This window comes from Cryptomeria japonica, chromosome 6 (assembly GCF_030272615.1).
Source record: "Cryptomeria japonica chromosome 6, Sugi_1.0, whole genome shotgun sequence".
Classification (NCBI taxonomy): Eukaryota; Viridiplantae; Streptophyta; class Pinopsida; order Cupressales; family Cupressaceae; genus Cryptomeria; species Cryptomeria japonica.
The window spans coordinates 211,699,304-211,717,407 of record NC_081410.1 but is presented as its reverse complement, the minus strand read 5'-3'; positions in this window follow the sequence as shown (position 1 = coordinate 211,717,407).

The window sequence follows — 18,104 nt, the reverse complement described above, 5'->3', positions numbered from 1 at the left end:
AGACTAAAAGGCATGTCTCTGATACACATGGTTTCATCGATACAACTTGATTGGTGGAAGATGACAAAGAGAGGATAAAAGAGGCTTCGGTGAGACAAAAGACCCATTCATCGAAGGAGCATAGTAATATCGATGGAAAACTAAAGGAATTCACTGAAGCCCAGGGTTTCTTTGATATAAAAAGGCACTGATGGATACCAAATAGGTATTGGTGAGGAGACGACAATACTCAATTTGTTTATCTTCCAATTTGTTAAACAAAAAATGTTGGTTACCGGTTATATGTCGAAAAGCCACAACACTTGGTAATAATATATACTCTCATATAAAAGGGGGAGCTTATGTAACATGAAAGATAATTAGAGAAGGAATAGATTATAGCCTCAAGCTTACCATTGTACTATTTTGGCAAATATACATAATAGAATCAATCGTTTTCCTTTGCGTTTATGTTGTGGATTATTGCATTTCCTACAGGAAGTTGCTTATGATATTATCTAAAGGAGATAAGGTTATTCATGTTCTTCCAGTGAAATTCTATGTTTCATATTGTAGATTTGGATCAAAAAGATTTACTAGCAAATTTTAATTGTTCCTGGTATTTCTTCCTTGGATGGTCTCGTAAAAGCTAGGGTTAAATTCATTCAAGTGGTTTACAATATAGACATTGAAGTAGAGCTCATAAGAAACAGTAACTGACAGACTCATCAAGAGGTGGTGGGTTTAAAAATTGTCTCATAAGTTTACACAATAAGTCCTAAAGAAATATAAAGACTTTGGAGCCCAAATAGCGAAGAAAGGCACTGGTCATCTATAGAATACAATTCATCGATTCACATTTTATTTTAATGCAATAGGAGTAACTGAGTAGGAAATATAGAGTAGACTATAAATAGTGTATATATATAAATTTCAAGCACAGAAATTGAATAATTTCTACAACAACAATCTTGAACTCATCTGCTATATCTCCATACTGGAAATATATGCCATTATGAGATGCATTAGGTTAGTCTCAGTCACTAGAACACAATTTGCAACATGCATTAGGAGTTGTCCTCCTTACAAATAGTGCAAAATTAAAAAGGTATTATCAAAGCTATAGCCACAATTCAAAGAGGAAGCTTGCAAAAATAGGACAAAGCTAGGTACAGTCATAAGTCATAAGGACAAACACACTTTTTACCATTCTCTTGGTGATTGTGCCCAATTGTGTCTCGTAGAGTGAGACTAGGGAGTTGAACCATCTCAACCATGGTGTGCCTGCATATGTATATAGTTTTGTGTATTCATTAAAGATTTTCATTTAATTTTAATCAACTAAAGAGCAATATTCATGACTTACAAGTAATAAAAAAACTTACAAGGATGAGGCATATTCATTACTTACAAGTAATAAAAAAAACTTACAAGGATGAGGCATATTCATAACTTTTGCAGTCCTACCTTGGATATCAACACTATAATTAACTCATATTGTTTGTGTATAGACAAGACAATATGGGAGTTCATTATACCTAGCAACTTGTGGTGTTGTTGTTCATGTTGGTTCTATTGGACCCTGCAATTAAGATTCAATATACATTATTCAATAAGATTAACTATGCAACATAATGAAATATTGAAAAGTGTGTTACCTTGTTGAGCTTCACTTGGTTTCAAGAATAGTTTAATATTCTCTACTTAACAAGGCCAACCACGTGAAGGTGGAAGCTCATTTGCCCCCCCCCCACCAACATCACTCTAAATTCCTCGTTAACATCTTATAACATTCATTCATTAATTCTTTCTACCATTAATAAAATATAGCATTCATTCATTAATATCACATAATGTTCATTAACACATAACATTGATTAACATTAATTAACACGCAACATTCATCAATATTAATTAACACATATCATCCATAACCATTAATTAGCACATAATTACATTCACTAACACATAAAAATCAATCATTATCAAATAAGTTAGATTACAATCATTTCTTTCTTTGTTTCTTCTTTGAAGCTATGAAAAGACTAAGTGGAACATCGGTTTCTTCATCATTTCCCCCCTCTGCAGATGTTCCGCCAACTGCTCGTGATCTCAATGTATGCCTAGTCCTATATTGGGGACGAGGACACTGAAGCAAAGGGGGGTCCTCTACAATAAAAAAGAAATGGGTTAAATTAAAAAAAAAAAATTATTATTGTTACAAGTATTTCATTAATTTAGAGAACATAATTGTTGTTCTCTTTACCCGATGGGGCCACATCATTTTGTGTAGCCTCAACCTCAATATGTTGAACACCCTCTAGATCATCTGGAGTTGAAATACTAAAGGTTGCATTAATGTTGAACACCAATTGCAATTATATTTGTTTAAAGCAATAATAGTGGTCCTCTTTACTTGAGTGGGGAACATCATGTTCTTGAGGTTGTGTACCCAGATCATGCTCCACTTCCTCACCACCAACTACATGCTCTAAAATATTAACAAAAAAGGTTACATTAATTACTACTCTAATTACAAATTAAGATGTTTAATTGTATTAATAGCTAAATAAATAAATTTGAATAGCAAATGAATACCTCCACTACTGGGATGCACATCCAGACCTTCATGTGTAGGTGGTGTTTTAGAATTAGCAGGTTGCATTCCAATGACATACACATTGTTATCATTGCTTGCTTATTTAAAACAAATATAGTCACTTTCTGTTGGAACTCAACATCAATTAGATTATTGGTAAAGTATTCAATTTGAAACAACTTCCATTTAGCATATTTACTTGTGTGACGGATGCACTCGAATATTGTGTATGCCCACTCAATTCTCATAGCCGATCAGCCATGACTGAATAGCCTTGCTGGTAGGCAATTCTCTTGTCATCTTCTGTGGGCACTCTATTGAATTCAGAGCCCTGCATTTTTGCTTGGTACCATGAATTTTGCTTGCATTATTTGATAAAAAAAAAACGTTTGCAATTTATTAATATTTTGATGCAATATTTCGTTTACATGAGATACTTACAATTCGTGCGGCAAGTTTCATGTAACCACCAGAGCCAAGTTTTTGTTGCCTATGCTTTTCTTGCCTTGCCTTGGTTTCCTTTGATGTGTCACTCAGTCTATAAAAAGTTTGAAATATGTTAGATTGTATAAATATAAAGAGTAATTAATTAGTACATAATTACATTCTTAATAGTATCCCATACCTTCTTCTGGCGTCTAGTGGTGTATTTCCTTTTTTCCTTTCAATTCTCTCCTTGGCATCCAAAATTAGGTCCTTCCACTCCCTCTCTAGAATCATGGGGGGACGCTCGTACTTTAGGTTCCTCTCCAAATGGGTCCTATATTGGTCCCTCACATACTTTAGATATGTGCCAGCTTTTTCAAGGAGCTTGGTTTTGTCAAAGGTGTCATTTCAAAACCACTCAGCCATTTGGTTTGTCAATTCATCTTTTAACCTTTTTTCTTGGTCATTCCGCCTTTTAAAGCAAAAACAAACCTGTTAGATTCAGAAATGAACTGAAGCTACCTTTATTACACTTCAAGAAATGAATCAAAGGAAAACTATTTTAGCAATGATATGAAATCAAAAGTGGATAAGGGTTAGTTCACATATGATGTACCACCTTTTACGTATGGTGGGCCCAAACATCTGCAATGCAATGTCACTAAGATGTTTATAGAAAATATCATTGCCTGCAAAAAATTCATGGGATCATTAGTCCAAAATGAGTGATCATAAAGTAAATTACAATTAGAGTATATATAATAATAATTTTAAAGTACCTGGAACCTTTTGTATCTTTAAGGGAAGCATTTATTCGTCGCTCACCACCAATGTGGCCTGCAATGTTCCCGTACTAGCAATATGAGAAGATCAAAGAAATGATGGTATGTTATCAATAGTAGTCACCTCTGGCACATCCTCATGTGCATCTCCTCCTACAAAAAATGAATCCACTATGAAATGGCATTAGAATTCAAGAAAGAATGCTTGAAGGGAAACAAACACATGACAAAAGATAGAGAAAAAGAGGGATCTACCAACAGTGGGTGGGCCAATATGACGTGCACTAGAGAATGTTTGCATGCTACGTGTTGTCGACATTGCAGTCGGCAATATAGGTGAGGGTGACCTCTGATGAGGCAATGATGACATTTGTACAGTAACATTGACAGCACCTAAAGAATAATACATTAAATATATCAAAAATTAAATATATGAAAAGTGCAAGAATTGTAAACAAGGATGAAGCTTTATTTTGAAAATTGACAATATCAAGTATGATGTGTTTTGGGTACTCAAAGTGATAAGCCAAGCAAGTGATAATACAAGAAAATCGTCATCACTTGAAGATCCTACAACACCCTGATCGTGGGAACAACTTTCATGAGGGCGGATAAATTGTTGTAAAAATAATGTGTACATATTTTAGTTAACGATATAAAAGAGAATAAAATATAAACCATTATTGAACTTTTATTATAATTAAAGCTTTCATTACTGCTTACTTGTGAGTTTTCTGATGTCTTAAACAATAATTCCACCCTCTGTCATATCTCATCAGTGGTAGGATGCATGGCTGCCAAAGCAACAATCTCTTTTCTAATTTTTATAAGAGGCATTTTAAAGAATTTCACAAGGTCTATGGGATCTTCAGGGTCATCATTGCTTAACCCTAATGATTCGACATCCATAGAAAGGTGCTCAGGTACTGCAACTCCCTTTCCCCGAACATCCGTCTGTGTCAAGCATATCATTAACAATTAGAAAATTAGTATAAATCACTAAAAAAAGAACATAATAATGTAACAGTTTGCTTCTATCTAGTTTGTACAATTACAATGAGGTTTACCTACTCGGTAGAAGTGTCGCAAGCTACATCTCTATCTACAATATGTGATGGATCCATGTCGGCCTGTGACAAAGAAAAAATATAAAAAACGTTAGCGAAATTACATAGTACACAACATGAACAACATGAACTTTGTAGACAAAAAGAGTATTAAATAATAAAAAGATGTTGTCATCAAAATCATTGTAAATTTTTTAATTCCTTACCTTTACTTTATGTAGACTATGCAGGATTCTCAACTAAATGGTTGACAATGACCTATTCCCACCAAGGGTGACAATATCACATAGGGACTATACCTGAAATCAACACCATCAATTGAGCATCATAAGCATTACTACATTTGTAAGTTGATAAACAATAAATACATACGTATCATAAGCATCAGAAGCATCACATGATGTGTCATCATATATGTAATTGAGCATCACAATTAGCATCACATATCATGTGTCATCATAAACATGTAATCCATCACATATGTATCATAAATCACCATCCATCACATAGGTAATAAACAATCCATGTTCTATAAAAAAACACAAAGTTCAAAAAATGTCACATGCATCATCATAAACATGTGATCCATCACATATGTATTTTAAATCAACATCCATCAAATAGCTAATAAAAATCCAATTTCCATAAATAAACACAGTTTAAAAATTGTCACATAAATATTCACTCTCCCTATCTCCATCTCCATATTAAAAGGTGCATCATGAATTAATTATGTAATGGCATTAGAATTCAAAACATAATGAATTAATTATGTAAAAAAAATTCTATCAAGAAGTCAATATTAAATAGATAATATATTAATCGCATACCTCATACATTTCATTCTTCATCATCATGAACATCAAGGTCATCAAGGTCATCATCGCCAACATCATCATCATCATCATCATCATCATCATCATCATCATCATCATCATCATCATCATCATCATCATCATCATCATCATCATCATCATCATCATCCTCGTCGTCGTCATCATCATCGTCATCATCATCATCATCATCATCATCAATGTCTTTGCCATCATCATCACCATCATCACCATCACCATCACCATCACCATCACCATCACTGTCATCATCATCATCATCTTCTTCTTCTTCTTGTTCTTCTTCATCGTCATTGACAAACTATCGATCGTGATCATCATCCACTTCATCTTCTACTTCTTTGATATCTTTTTCTTCCATCACATTATACTTTATCGGCCTTCCTCTTGGATCATGACTAACAACAAATGACCAACCCGGTTTATGTGGAACCTCTGAGTAGAATACTTGCTCACATTGGCTTGGAAGGACATAGGGCTCATCCCCAACTAGTTCAAATGACCTTGTATTTAGCATTATAAAACTATTATCATGTTCAATAATAGTTCTATCAAGATCATTTTTATTCAATTGTAGCCTATACCATTTGACGAAGAACAAAACTAATTTGAAGAAATTAAAGTCACACTCAAGTAAATCATCCAAAATGCCATAGTATCAATTTTGAGACTATTGAGGATGAATGTCATTTCTTGATGAAATATTTGTCACCTCAAAGACTGCAATGATGCCAGAATCACAAGTTTTCTTCGTGTTATCCAACTTTTTAATGCAAAATTTATGACCATTGCAGCACATAGTGTTGTGGTGTTTGACTTGTGATATGTCAAACATGTAAAATTTATTGCATTGTGACTTGATAGACATATGGGTGATTAATAAATTTATACGTACCTGTTTATCTCTTAAACCATATGCTAAATCAATTTCCCTTCGTGTAACATTAGAATCTCCATTACAATGTGCTTCTTTAACCAATGAAGCCACACCTTCCCATGTTAACGTGCATCAAGAATTTTGACAACGTTCAATCCATACCGTCATCCAATCAAGATTGTTTGCAATATACAAATGTAGTGCATCCCACTCTCGACCAACTATACAAAAAATAAATAGACATCTTACAATCAATTTATTTTGAAGATTAAGAATTAATTAACTACAATAACATCTTATAATTACCTCACTTTCCTCAATCTACCTTTCCCTATCAAGTACTCCCCTTCGAATTTGTTAATGGTGTTGGGATCCCAAATGCGATCCACATGGATCTTTGCTACAAACTTAGGAAGATATTCAAAAATGTACACCATAGTCTGGTATACCGTATATCCCTCCACCATAGAACCCTTAGGATGTGCTCTTTGTCAAACCAAATCCTTCCAAAATTTCAAGTTCCTCTCAACCATCCGCATTGACCTAGTGTGTACAAGTCCACACAATTCAATCTCCTCAACTTGGTGTATGAGGTAGTGTTCTTGTGCATTGAAAAAAGTTGGAGGTAGACACTTTTGCATTTCACACATTAAATGAGGAATTTTTCTCTTCCAATATTTTATATCATCTTTATGGATTTCTTTACATGACAACCACCTACAAGGTATTCAAGACGCAAAAAAATATATTACATAAGAAGTAAAACAAATTGCAAATATAATATCTATACAACGAACTAAACAAATATCACTACTTACCTCATGTATTTTCCAAGATCATATATGACTTGCTTGACATTATTGTAGAAGTCATCTGGGAGAGATAGAGGTAGAACGTACTGCAACAATTATAAAATTATCTTTTCATTTTTTTGTAACATAATGAAAAGTACACATACGCGCAGTACTTAAATACATACTAAAAACATAAGAACATGAATTACCTTAATGAAGGTATCCAAATCATGCGTTTTCATCCCTTGCCCAAATTCACTTTTCTTTGATATGAGATTGTTTATGTTCGTAGAAAATCCTATGGGAAATTGAATTTTTTCGTATGACTTATTTTATAGCATTGCTTTGTTGGTCCGTTAATAACCAAGGAAGCTCACTTATATTAATCTGGTCTCCATGGCTATTTGATTGAATGACATTTATCATTGCATGATTGGAATCCTGAATGTCACTAGATATTTTGACAATTCTTTCTTTGTCACGCCTTCCATCCAATATTTTCCATATTGTCTTTGTTATATTCTTTCCAATATGCATACTATCAAACAAATGAACAATTTGTAACTGCTCATAGTAGGGCAACCTACTAAATTGTCAGGGATAACTTTTTATTACCTTAGGAAGGTGGTCATTTATGCCTTCACAACCTTCATGATCATCAATCACATCATTAGTAAATTAAAAAAAATAGAAAATATGTTCTATGACAAACCAATAGATGGAATGGCTTTACCTTGACAATTAATTATATTATATTCCAACTTCCACAGGTGAGGTTTCATTCTTCGTGGCTTTGATGTATTCTCTTCTTTCCCATTGAAAAGATGTTTTTCAGTATTTTGATACTTATGATTTTTGTGGGGAAAGTGCCTATACTCATCAAACACCTGCTTTCGTAAACTTTTTGAACGACGAGATTTCATCTTTGGACCATAAACAAGACATACAAATTTTCCCTTTGTTTGAAGACCTACAAGATAATGTATAATTGGATTAAATATGATAATTTTTTGAATTATAATGTTCATGCACAACTTAAACACTATAACATACCACAAAAATGTGTTAGCCCCGGGGCATTGTGTATTGTCCATAGAAGCATCACATGGAATTGAAATTGTCTTTGTCCTATTGGTCTAGAGACATCATACATAGTGACACCATTCCATAACTCTAGCAACTTGTCGATAAGAGGCTCGATATGTACATCCGTATCTTTAACTTGGTACTTACCTAATCGAATGAACAAAAACATTACATAATTATTATGACCATTTTACTACAATATTTATAATTAAATTTAGATGACTATATTTAAATGATAAAATACCTGGAACAATCATTGCCAACATTATGTGCTCCCTCTTTATTGACATCCATGCAGGAATGTTATTGTTGATAACAAAAATAGGCCACACTAAGTAAACAGATCTCATCTCTCCAAATGGATTGACACTTTCCGCTGCCAATGAAAGCCTGAGATTACGAGGTTCTTCTTTAAAGTGTGGCCACTTTTCCTCAATGTCCATAAATACTAAACCATCCGCAAGCATTCAAATAATGTCATATTGACTTCTATTGTGTGCATGGTAATCCATAAATTGTGCCAAGCTAGTGCACTTGAATAATCGTTGCATACGTGGAATAATGGGAATATAGCGAAGAACCTTGCGAGGAACCCTTTTTGTTATTTGATCTGTTTGATATCTACTAATATGACATTCAGGGCATTCCATTCAAAATTCTTGTTGTTTGTGATATATAATATGATCATTGGGACAAGCATCTATTGCTTGATACTCCATTCCAATATCTTTCATAACGATAGATAATTCTCGGTATGAGCGAGGTAGAATATTTGATGGTGGTAACAAAAATTCACCTATCAATCTACATCGAAAAAATATAATCTTTTATAATAAAGAATATTAATGGTACACCATGATTCATAGTTTATTATGACGTATATGACATACCTTAACATACATGACATTGTTATGTTGGATAAACCATTCATAACCTTCAAGTTCACCAACAACAATACAGCAGAGAGAAGAGTTGCCTGTGAGCCTTCGTAAAGGGCCTCAGATGCCTTCTCAAGTAGAGGGACATCATGAACAACATCAAGTTCATCTTCATCATCATGATCAGTTGTGCGAGTACTAAATGAGTCATGGATCAATGTATTTGTACCATCATCTTCAATTGTGTTTTCTGGCTCATGATTGTCATCTTCCATGGGATCATTATCTTTAGCTTTGATATTCACACCTCCATGTTCATCCACTTCAAAAACTATATTCTCAGGGTTGTGTTGATCCATACCATGTGCTCCAGGGTGCTCGAGCTATATAAAATTGATAAACATAAATAAACCATGATCATGATCTCATCATCACATGATTTATTATGTATATAAATTGTCAAAACGATATAATGAGATACTTACCAATGGATGATAATCATGTCCACCTTCAATGTGACCATGCAGCCTACAATGTTTCTTCATTGTTTTGGTTAGAAGTCTTCTAGTCTTTAACCCCTTACAAATTTTGCATGGATAATAACATTTTCGATCACCTTTTCTTTTCAAGTTAGACCACAATCTAGCAATTGTCTCCTTATTTTGTTGTTCATTGATATTGTCTGACATGGTCTTTCTTCATAGGCAAGAACATAGAAATTATCATCATTGAACAATTATTGAATTTATATTTCTAGTTTACTTATGGTACATCACACAACATGGAAAACAAGAAATACTCAATAAATATCAGGATTCATTGATCTAGTATTATCACAATCTGCACTTGGCCTTCAATATTTTCTCCTCCTAACACTGTTTATCCATTACCTGTCAAGTACAGAACTCTAAAACCCGTGGCTATTAAAATACATAAGACAACATTGTAGCGTCTTATAATCATCTGTTATAAAACCAAAGCACTTGGGAGTGATTATTTTGTTTGTCACAGTCCAAGAAAATGGTGTCTACTGGAGCCTTGAATAGCTGACTAGAAAGATTTTTAATTCCTTTTCTTTTTCCTTCTGATTTTTTCACTATCACTTCCATCCTCCGATTCAAATGCCCTCACCCTTTTCTTTCTTCTTGTTTTTTCATACTCATTGTCATGCTTTGAATTATTTTTCTTTCTTGGTGACTCCTTACTGCTCTCACTGTCACTTTCACTCTCAGAATCTGAGTCTGATGTATCAGAATCTGACAAACCTGATGAACTAGAAGAATCGTCATTAGAGGTAGATTCATCTGACTCAAGAATAGACTTTTGTTGTTGCATTACAAGCCTTGGCATATTCTTCAAATACTCACGTAAACTCTCAGTGATAACACCAAGACCAATAGAAGTAAAGAAATTGATAGAAAACCATGAATTTTTGGGATTGTCCTTTGGAGAAATTGAATCAAAAGACTCTTGCATTGTTGGATCGTTCAACCTTTCATTAAGCAACAATATACCAAGCTGCTCTGCTAGCTCCTGCAAGAGAATATTTATAAAAATATGGGAAGAGGAAGTAGTATCTTCCTCTTTCTCATGTATATAAGCAAGACAATGCCATGGAAGAGCATCTGTGCCAAGTAAGTGGGCAAAAAACTTTACAACATTATGCAGTTTATTTGTTTCCAGTCTGTGTATCATAGAATATTGTTGTACAAAACACTTATCAAAAAATTCCTCATAAATTTTATTGATCATATAGAATCTTTGCCCAAGAAGACAAAAATAACGAAGGTATGTTCTCTCTTGACCGGGTTCAAGCTTGATCTTTAGTAGCTTATGAATAGCTTCCTCAACATCAACACTTGACATGATTGTCAAATAAATTGTACATCTTAAATTGACCAAGTTTTTCTCTATCTCATCCTATATTCTTAGTGCTTCCTCACCTTCCTCATCATCATCATCATCATCATCATCATCATCATCATCATCATCATCATCATCATCATCATCATCATCATCACCTGAATCATTCTCCCCTTCTGCTTCATCTAAAGAATCATCTCCAAGGATATCTTTCTTCAGTTTTTCATAGGTTGTCTCATGCTCTAAGAAATCAGGATCTGGCTTGAAAACATCCAAACTAGCTTCTTGATCAAGTTCATCTTCTAGGAAAACTTCATGTGTTAACTAATCTAGACGCACAGCTGGATGACCCTCGAACTTAGCTTTACGAAATGCAAAAAGGCCTTCAATTAAAAACTATACTCATTTGTCAATTTCCCCCTCATGGAGAATACCTCTAAATCTTTCAAAAATCCCTTAGAGACCTTTGGGTGAAAGGTCTTGCAACAAAGAACCACATTCTTTCACGATATATACAACAACCTCTACACTGTCATCTGTGGGGTTCTCTAGTAAAAGGGTGAGAAGTTCCAAGGCAATGATCTCATGTGCAACTTGTTGATTCACTAAATGAGCTATGAATTTGGCTATTGCTATCAACATGTGCTTGTCATTGCGTTTGTATGCCCTCTTAAGCTGCAAAATAATTCTTTGCAAAAGCAGATTGCCAACTTCAAGAAATTTGGTATTTACCACAGCAACCAATGTAGCAAAAACATCTGTAAATCCAAGGGATGCCATTTGGGATTTCATACAAGACCTACAAAATAGACCCCTCCCATGGATGAGATTCTTTGTAAACAACTCTGGAATGATGTTCTTGATGTTAGATGCATTTACCTTGTTTACTAACCCATTGATACTCTTTCGAAGGGAATCCCATGTCATGTGCTGGTATTCCACACTGCTTTTGTCTTCCACATCTTTCATCATTTGAGCCAACTTAAATGGGGGAATGTAAACACCCCCACTTCTTCCAACACCCTTCTTAGCTCCTCTTACAGCACCTTCACAATTCCCATTCTGAGATGTAGAAGACACAACACCAGAAGTTTTCACTTCCATTGCCTCTCTATCCCAGTTGTTTCCAGAAGCCCCTTTACCACTTAATTTGTCCTTATTTCTGTACATAAACCCATCTGGAAGCATGATTTTTTGCATATACACTTGCCCAAATATTTTACAGTTATTTTTCATCAAGATTCCCTTAGGAGCTGGCAGATCCTGCTTCCATACTTTAATTTTGTTTTCTCAAAGGACAATCCAAAAAATCCATGCATTGGCAAACAACTTTTTACACCTTTGTTGGTTGTGGTGGTGTCATAGAGAGTTTACATCAATAAATGAAGAACATGCCAATGCTTTTAATGTAGCAGTAGAAGTCTATCTCTTATTCAATATCTCTAGTGAAACCCCCATGATCTTTAATTGGAGTAGAATTTGTTATATTCTAGAAAGGGTCTTGTCCTTTGTTGATGGGATATTCATCTACCTCAAGAAATAATTGTTCTTTTCTCCAACAAGAAGTGGAACTAAATGAAGATCTAGCACCATGAAATGAATCCTCAAAAGGATTACTATAGTTAGTTTTGGTAGATAATGATCTGGGTAAAATACTAATGTGGCTTTAGGAAACATTATGTACTAGCTTAGCATACTCTAACAACTTTGGTGCGACATGCTACATCCAATTCAGTCTCCATCGGTATCTCTATTGTGTTTATGGATTGGGATTCAATGTACTCTTTTTATACATAGATTTTACTTTCAACTGAGGAGGTTTGTATGTACTTACTTGTGTTTAGATTGTATCCCTATTTCAAGAATTTCTTCTATCAACAAATCATTTGTTGTAAGTTGTACAAGTGGAATCTTGAACATGCCTTCCATGCTAGCCTTGTTGATACGTTCAACACCATCTTGTGCCACAAATATTTAGAACTCCACTATTTCATTGAAGAGTGAGTAGTAGGGACAATCTAGGACACTTACAAAGGTTTTGCAAGAGAGATAAATAGACCTAAATATTATGGCTTAATAATGATCAATAGGTAAACAGATAAGAAACTCTCAATGTCAAAATGACTTTCTCAATTGTCTTTACTAGAAATGGATAGATCTGCTAATAATGGCTTTATGATTGTATGTCAACTTTAGACTCAATCCAAGAAGAGCTATAACTAATATGTGATATCTAGATTTATGATCTCTATAATATAACAATCCCATAATTATGTTTCCACACATCTATACCACAACACAAACATCATGCTAGTGTTCAGCCATAGCAATTGATATCCTAATTATAGAATGTGAAATATGCACATAACTATAAATAAAGATTAAGAAAAACAAAGAAAGATGCTTATTGCAAACATAAATGACTAATGGACAAGAATTGAATTCATTGTAGATAGTTTTGAATATCAAATTCACTTATTTGTGTGCATTTAGTAACTCATGTACTTGTGGCCAACCATTTATCTCTTTCATAAATTAAACATTTATTAATAACATTAAATGATTGAGTAATTATGTTTTAGTTGAAATTGAAAATAAAATATTTTATTTCAGGACAGCTCACACTATTCCCTATCATATTTTAGACTCTCGGTTTTGTTAGTAGTGGTTTGATGTCTTTGGAGCCAATCATTGCATTTCTTTAGTTGCATTTTCTAGTGTACTCCCAGCCTGTGCCAAAATGGGAGCTTTGGAACAAGGTATGGACATCCATCAAAGCATAAAAGATAGAGGAATTTTGTCAGATGTAGTTGCAACTACTCTGTTAGCATGTATGCAAAATGTGGAAGCATAAACAAGGCACGGGAACTGTTTGACGGATTGCCTCAAAGAAATGTGGTTTCCTGGACTGAAATGATTGTCGGATATGGACAAAATGGATTTGTTGAGAAGGCTTTAGAAACTTTCTATCAAATGCAATCAGCAGGTGTAAAGCCAAATTCCACGACCATTGCTACTATCCTCCCTGCCTGTGCCAAAATGGGAGATTTGGAACAGGGTATGGACATTCATCGAAGCATAAAGGATAGAGGAATTTTGTTAGATGTTGTAGTTGCAACTGCCCCGGTAGACATGTACGCAAAATGTGGAAGCATAGACAAGGCACGTGAACTGTTTGATAGAATGCCTGAAAGAAATGTTGTCTTGTGGACTACAACGATTGCTGGATATGCACAAAATGGATCTATCGAAAAGGCTTTAGACACTTTCAAGAAAATGAAATTGGAAGGCATAAAGCCAAATTCCACAACCTTTGCCAACATCCTCCCTACCTGTGCAAAAATGGGAGCTTTGGAACAGAGTATGGACATCCATCAAAGCATAATGGATAGAGGAATTTTGTTAGGTGTTGTACTTGCAAATGCCCTGCTTGACATGAATGCAAAATGTGGAAACATGGACAAGGCTCATGAATTGTTTGATACGATGCCACAAAGAGATGTGATCTCATGCAAACAATCAACATGCACGTATACGGGAGGAAGGGATTGCTGCTACAAAATTGAACGCTCACTCCTCAATCACAGTTCTATGGTTTTACGAGATTAAACTAGGGCAATTAACCACCACATGTATATTTTTTGCAACATGAAATTAAAAACTAGGGCAATTTGAATCTACCTCCTGCATGGGATTGCAAGCAATGCCACAAATGCCTTCGACGTGGGTTTGATGTTCTTGGGGCTTGAAGTTGCCATGGACACCTACGCAGGAAATTTGCAATACAAATGAATTCCCCTCTTCTTCTTTTTTAAGTAATGGTCGTTGTCGTCGGAATTATGATGAACTCGAACACTTTTTTGGAAAAAAGAAAATTCTCATTGCTAATGCCTTCTTTGTCGAAAACAAATGGTAAATTTTCGTCGGAATTACAACAAATGCGGGCATTTTTTCAAAAAAAATCAAATTTGGCCACAATATACCTTCTCCGTCGGAAACCTCAGTCGGAAATCTAGTCCAAATGTATTAGTGATAGTGCTTTATTTTCATCATTGAGCTTTAAAATGTTGTAAGAAAATACAAGCAACTTGACATAATGATTCAAGATGACCTGAGTATTCCTTACATGAATTTTGATATAGCAAGTTAATACAAGAAACTTGATATAATGGATCAAGTTGACCTGAGTATTGCTTGCGGAATAGACAAGGATTATCTCCTTTCATGCATGACTTGGAACATCCTCCTTGATCTTGTGTCGACCATATCCTGAGACAAGTTCATATTGTAAACAGAGATAATCCATTATTGAGTTTGGATGAGGCAATAGGAACCAAGGATAGAGAATCATACCTATAACCAAACAACATATATAATGAATAAAGAATATGGTCCCTTGATAATGGTTCATGCTCATTTGGTCAAGGTATACGTTGTAGTCAACAAGCCATAGTGATCTATGACTGCATTTCACATAAGATCATGTAGCTTAGTGAACTTCCCATGTAGACACCATTAGTACATGCCCCAGTACTTCATCAGAATAATTCACAGAAGATACACAAACAATGTTGTAGGAACTTGATATGAATAAATAAACAAATGAATAACCTACAAATCAACCAAGTATTTGATAGCTTAAACAAAATTTTCTTGTCAAAGAAAATGTTATTTTGTCTTTGTTTTGGTAAGGAAGGATGCATCCTTGTTTAAGACAGTTTGATGTTGATTGTTTGATCGATGTGATAAGTGGTCATCGTTGGAGTATTTCACAATGTTTGCTTGGTATCTGCTTTGAAGAATGTATGTACAGGGTGTGGCCATGTTTTTGGTTGATTTTTGATGTTTTATAATGTTTTTGGATTTTGTGAGATAGTTTTGAACAAAGAATAAATGAATCACAAGTAATGCAGAATCCACTTCCATCAAATAGGTTAAGGGTATTGCCCCCAATCTTAGGCATGACTCTAAAAAAGTGGGATGCAAGACGCATGAAGTACAATCCTTAATTGCAGATCAATAACCAGCCATGGTTTGGACAGATGGATGAGTGGATGCAATGAATGTGATCACAACAAGTTTGAAAGACAATGGAGCCATAGCCTTTACGAGTGGTGCCTGTTTTCACCATCACACTTACCCAAGGTGCTACTGGAGTGGTTGTTCATCGTTTGGATGCATGATTTTTTCTTTACTATTTTGATGTTTTTGTATTTTCTTCAAGACATTTATCTAAATGTTTTTTGGTGTTTTTCTGGTATGCATGAGAGCCTGATGCTCTATGTAGCTTATGTATAAAACCTTTTGAGGTGCATGCTATTGATTGGATCTGCTAGCAGTTTGCCTTCTGAAGCAGCCAACTGATATGCCCCAGACCCAAATACAGCAATGATAACATATGGACCCAACCAGTTTGATTCAAACTTTCCTTAATGTTCTCAGTTTGGTTGGTTACGAGGATTCTCTCGAAGAACAAGATCACCTACCTCGAATGTATGAGGTCTAACCCGATGATTATAGCTTTTTCTCATGTGTTGTTGATAGGCCTTAAGGTGATTGTATGCAGCTTGTCGTTTCTCATCAAGTAGCTCTAAATCTTGGAGATGTGATACTCTGTATGCTTCATCATCAATGATATTATGCAAGGAAACCCGTAGTGATGGTATTTCAACTTCGATAGGTAAGATAGCTTCTGCTCCATAGACCAGTGAGTAGGGAGTTGCACCTGTAGGGGTTCGAATGCTATCACGGTATGCCCATAGTGCTGGATTGAATTGAATGTACCAATCATGACCAACATCATTGATTGTCTTCTTGAGGATTCTTAATATGTTCTTGTTTGATGCTTCGGCCTGACCATTACCTTGTGGGTAATAGGGAGTGGAAAAGCGGTGTTGGATGTGAAACTTCTCATAGAGCTCATGAACATCCTAATTCTTGAATGGAAGTTCGTTATCTATGATGATGGACATGGGTACACCATACCAACAGATGATGTAATTAAGGATGAATGAGGCGATCTGTTTGCCAGTGACTTGGGTAAGTGGAACAGCTTCGATCCACTTTGTAAATTATTCGGTGGTGGTTATAATTAATTTGTGGTCATTGGATGAAGATGGATGGATTTTACCCACAAGGTCAAGTCCCAATTGACAAAAAGGCCATGGTGTTGTGATTGGTTGCAATTCTTGTGCTAGTGCATGTATCAGGTCTCCACGAACTTGGCATTTCTTGCACTTTCTGATAAAGTAGTAGGAGTCTTTTTCCATAGATGGCCAATAGTATCCAGTGTGCAGGAGTTTATTGGCTAGTGACGAACTGCTTGCATGAGTTCCACAAATTCCTTCATGTACCTCTTCCAAGGCCTTTTTTATCTCATCCTGTTCTAGACATTGAAGGAGAGTACCATCAAGATTGCGTCGGTATAGGGTTTCAGCAATAATGGTATGTCGAGTAGTTTGGCAAATGAAGGTTTTATGTTGGTTATTTGATTGGTTAGGAGGAAGTGTGTAATTGTGGAGATAGGTGTAGAACTCACCGTACCATGGGGATTCAAAACCGATAAGGTGACATATCATCTCGAATTTAGGGATATCATAAGCTGGAATCCAAAGTTGTTCTACCAAGAACTCATAGCGTGTTGAATTCTGTGGAAGATCTAGGAGAGATGCAATGGTAGCCATAGTGTCAGCAACTTGATTTTGATCTCTGGGTATCTGCTCAAAGATGATATTAATGAATGATGTTTTTAATTTGTCCATCATTTTTTGTACGGCATGAGTTTATCATCCTTGGTTTGATATTCATTTGTTGCTTGTCAAATGACTAGTTGAGAGTCTCCATATACTTGTAGTTCTTGTAACTTCCATTGTATGGCTAGCCTGAGTCCTGTGATCAAGGCC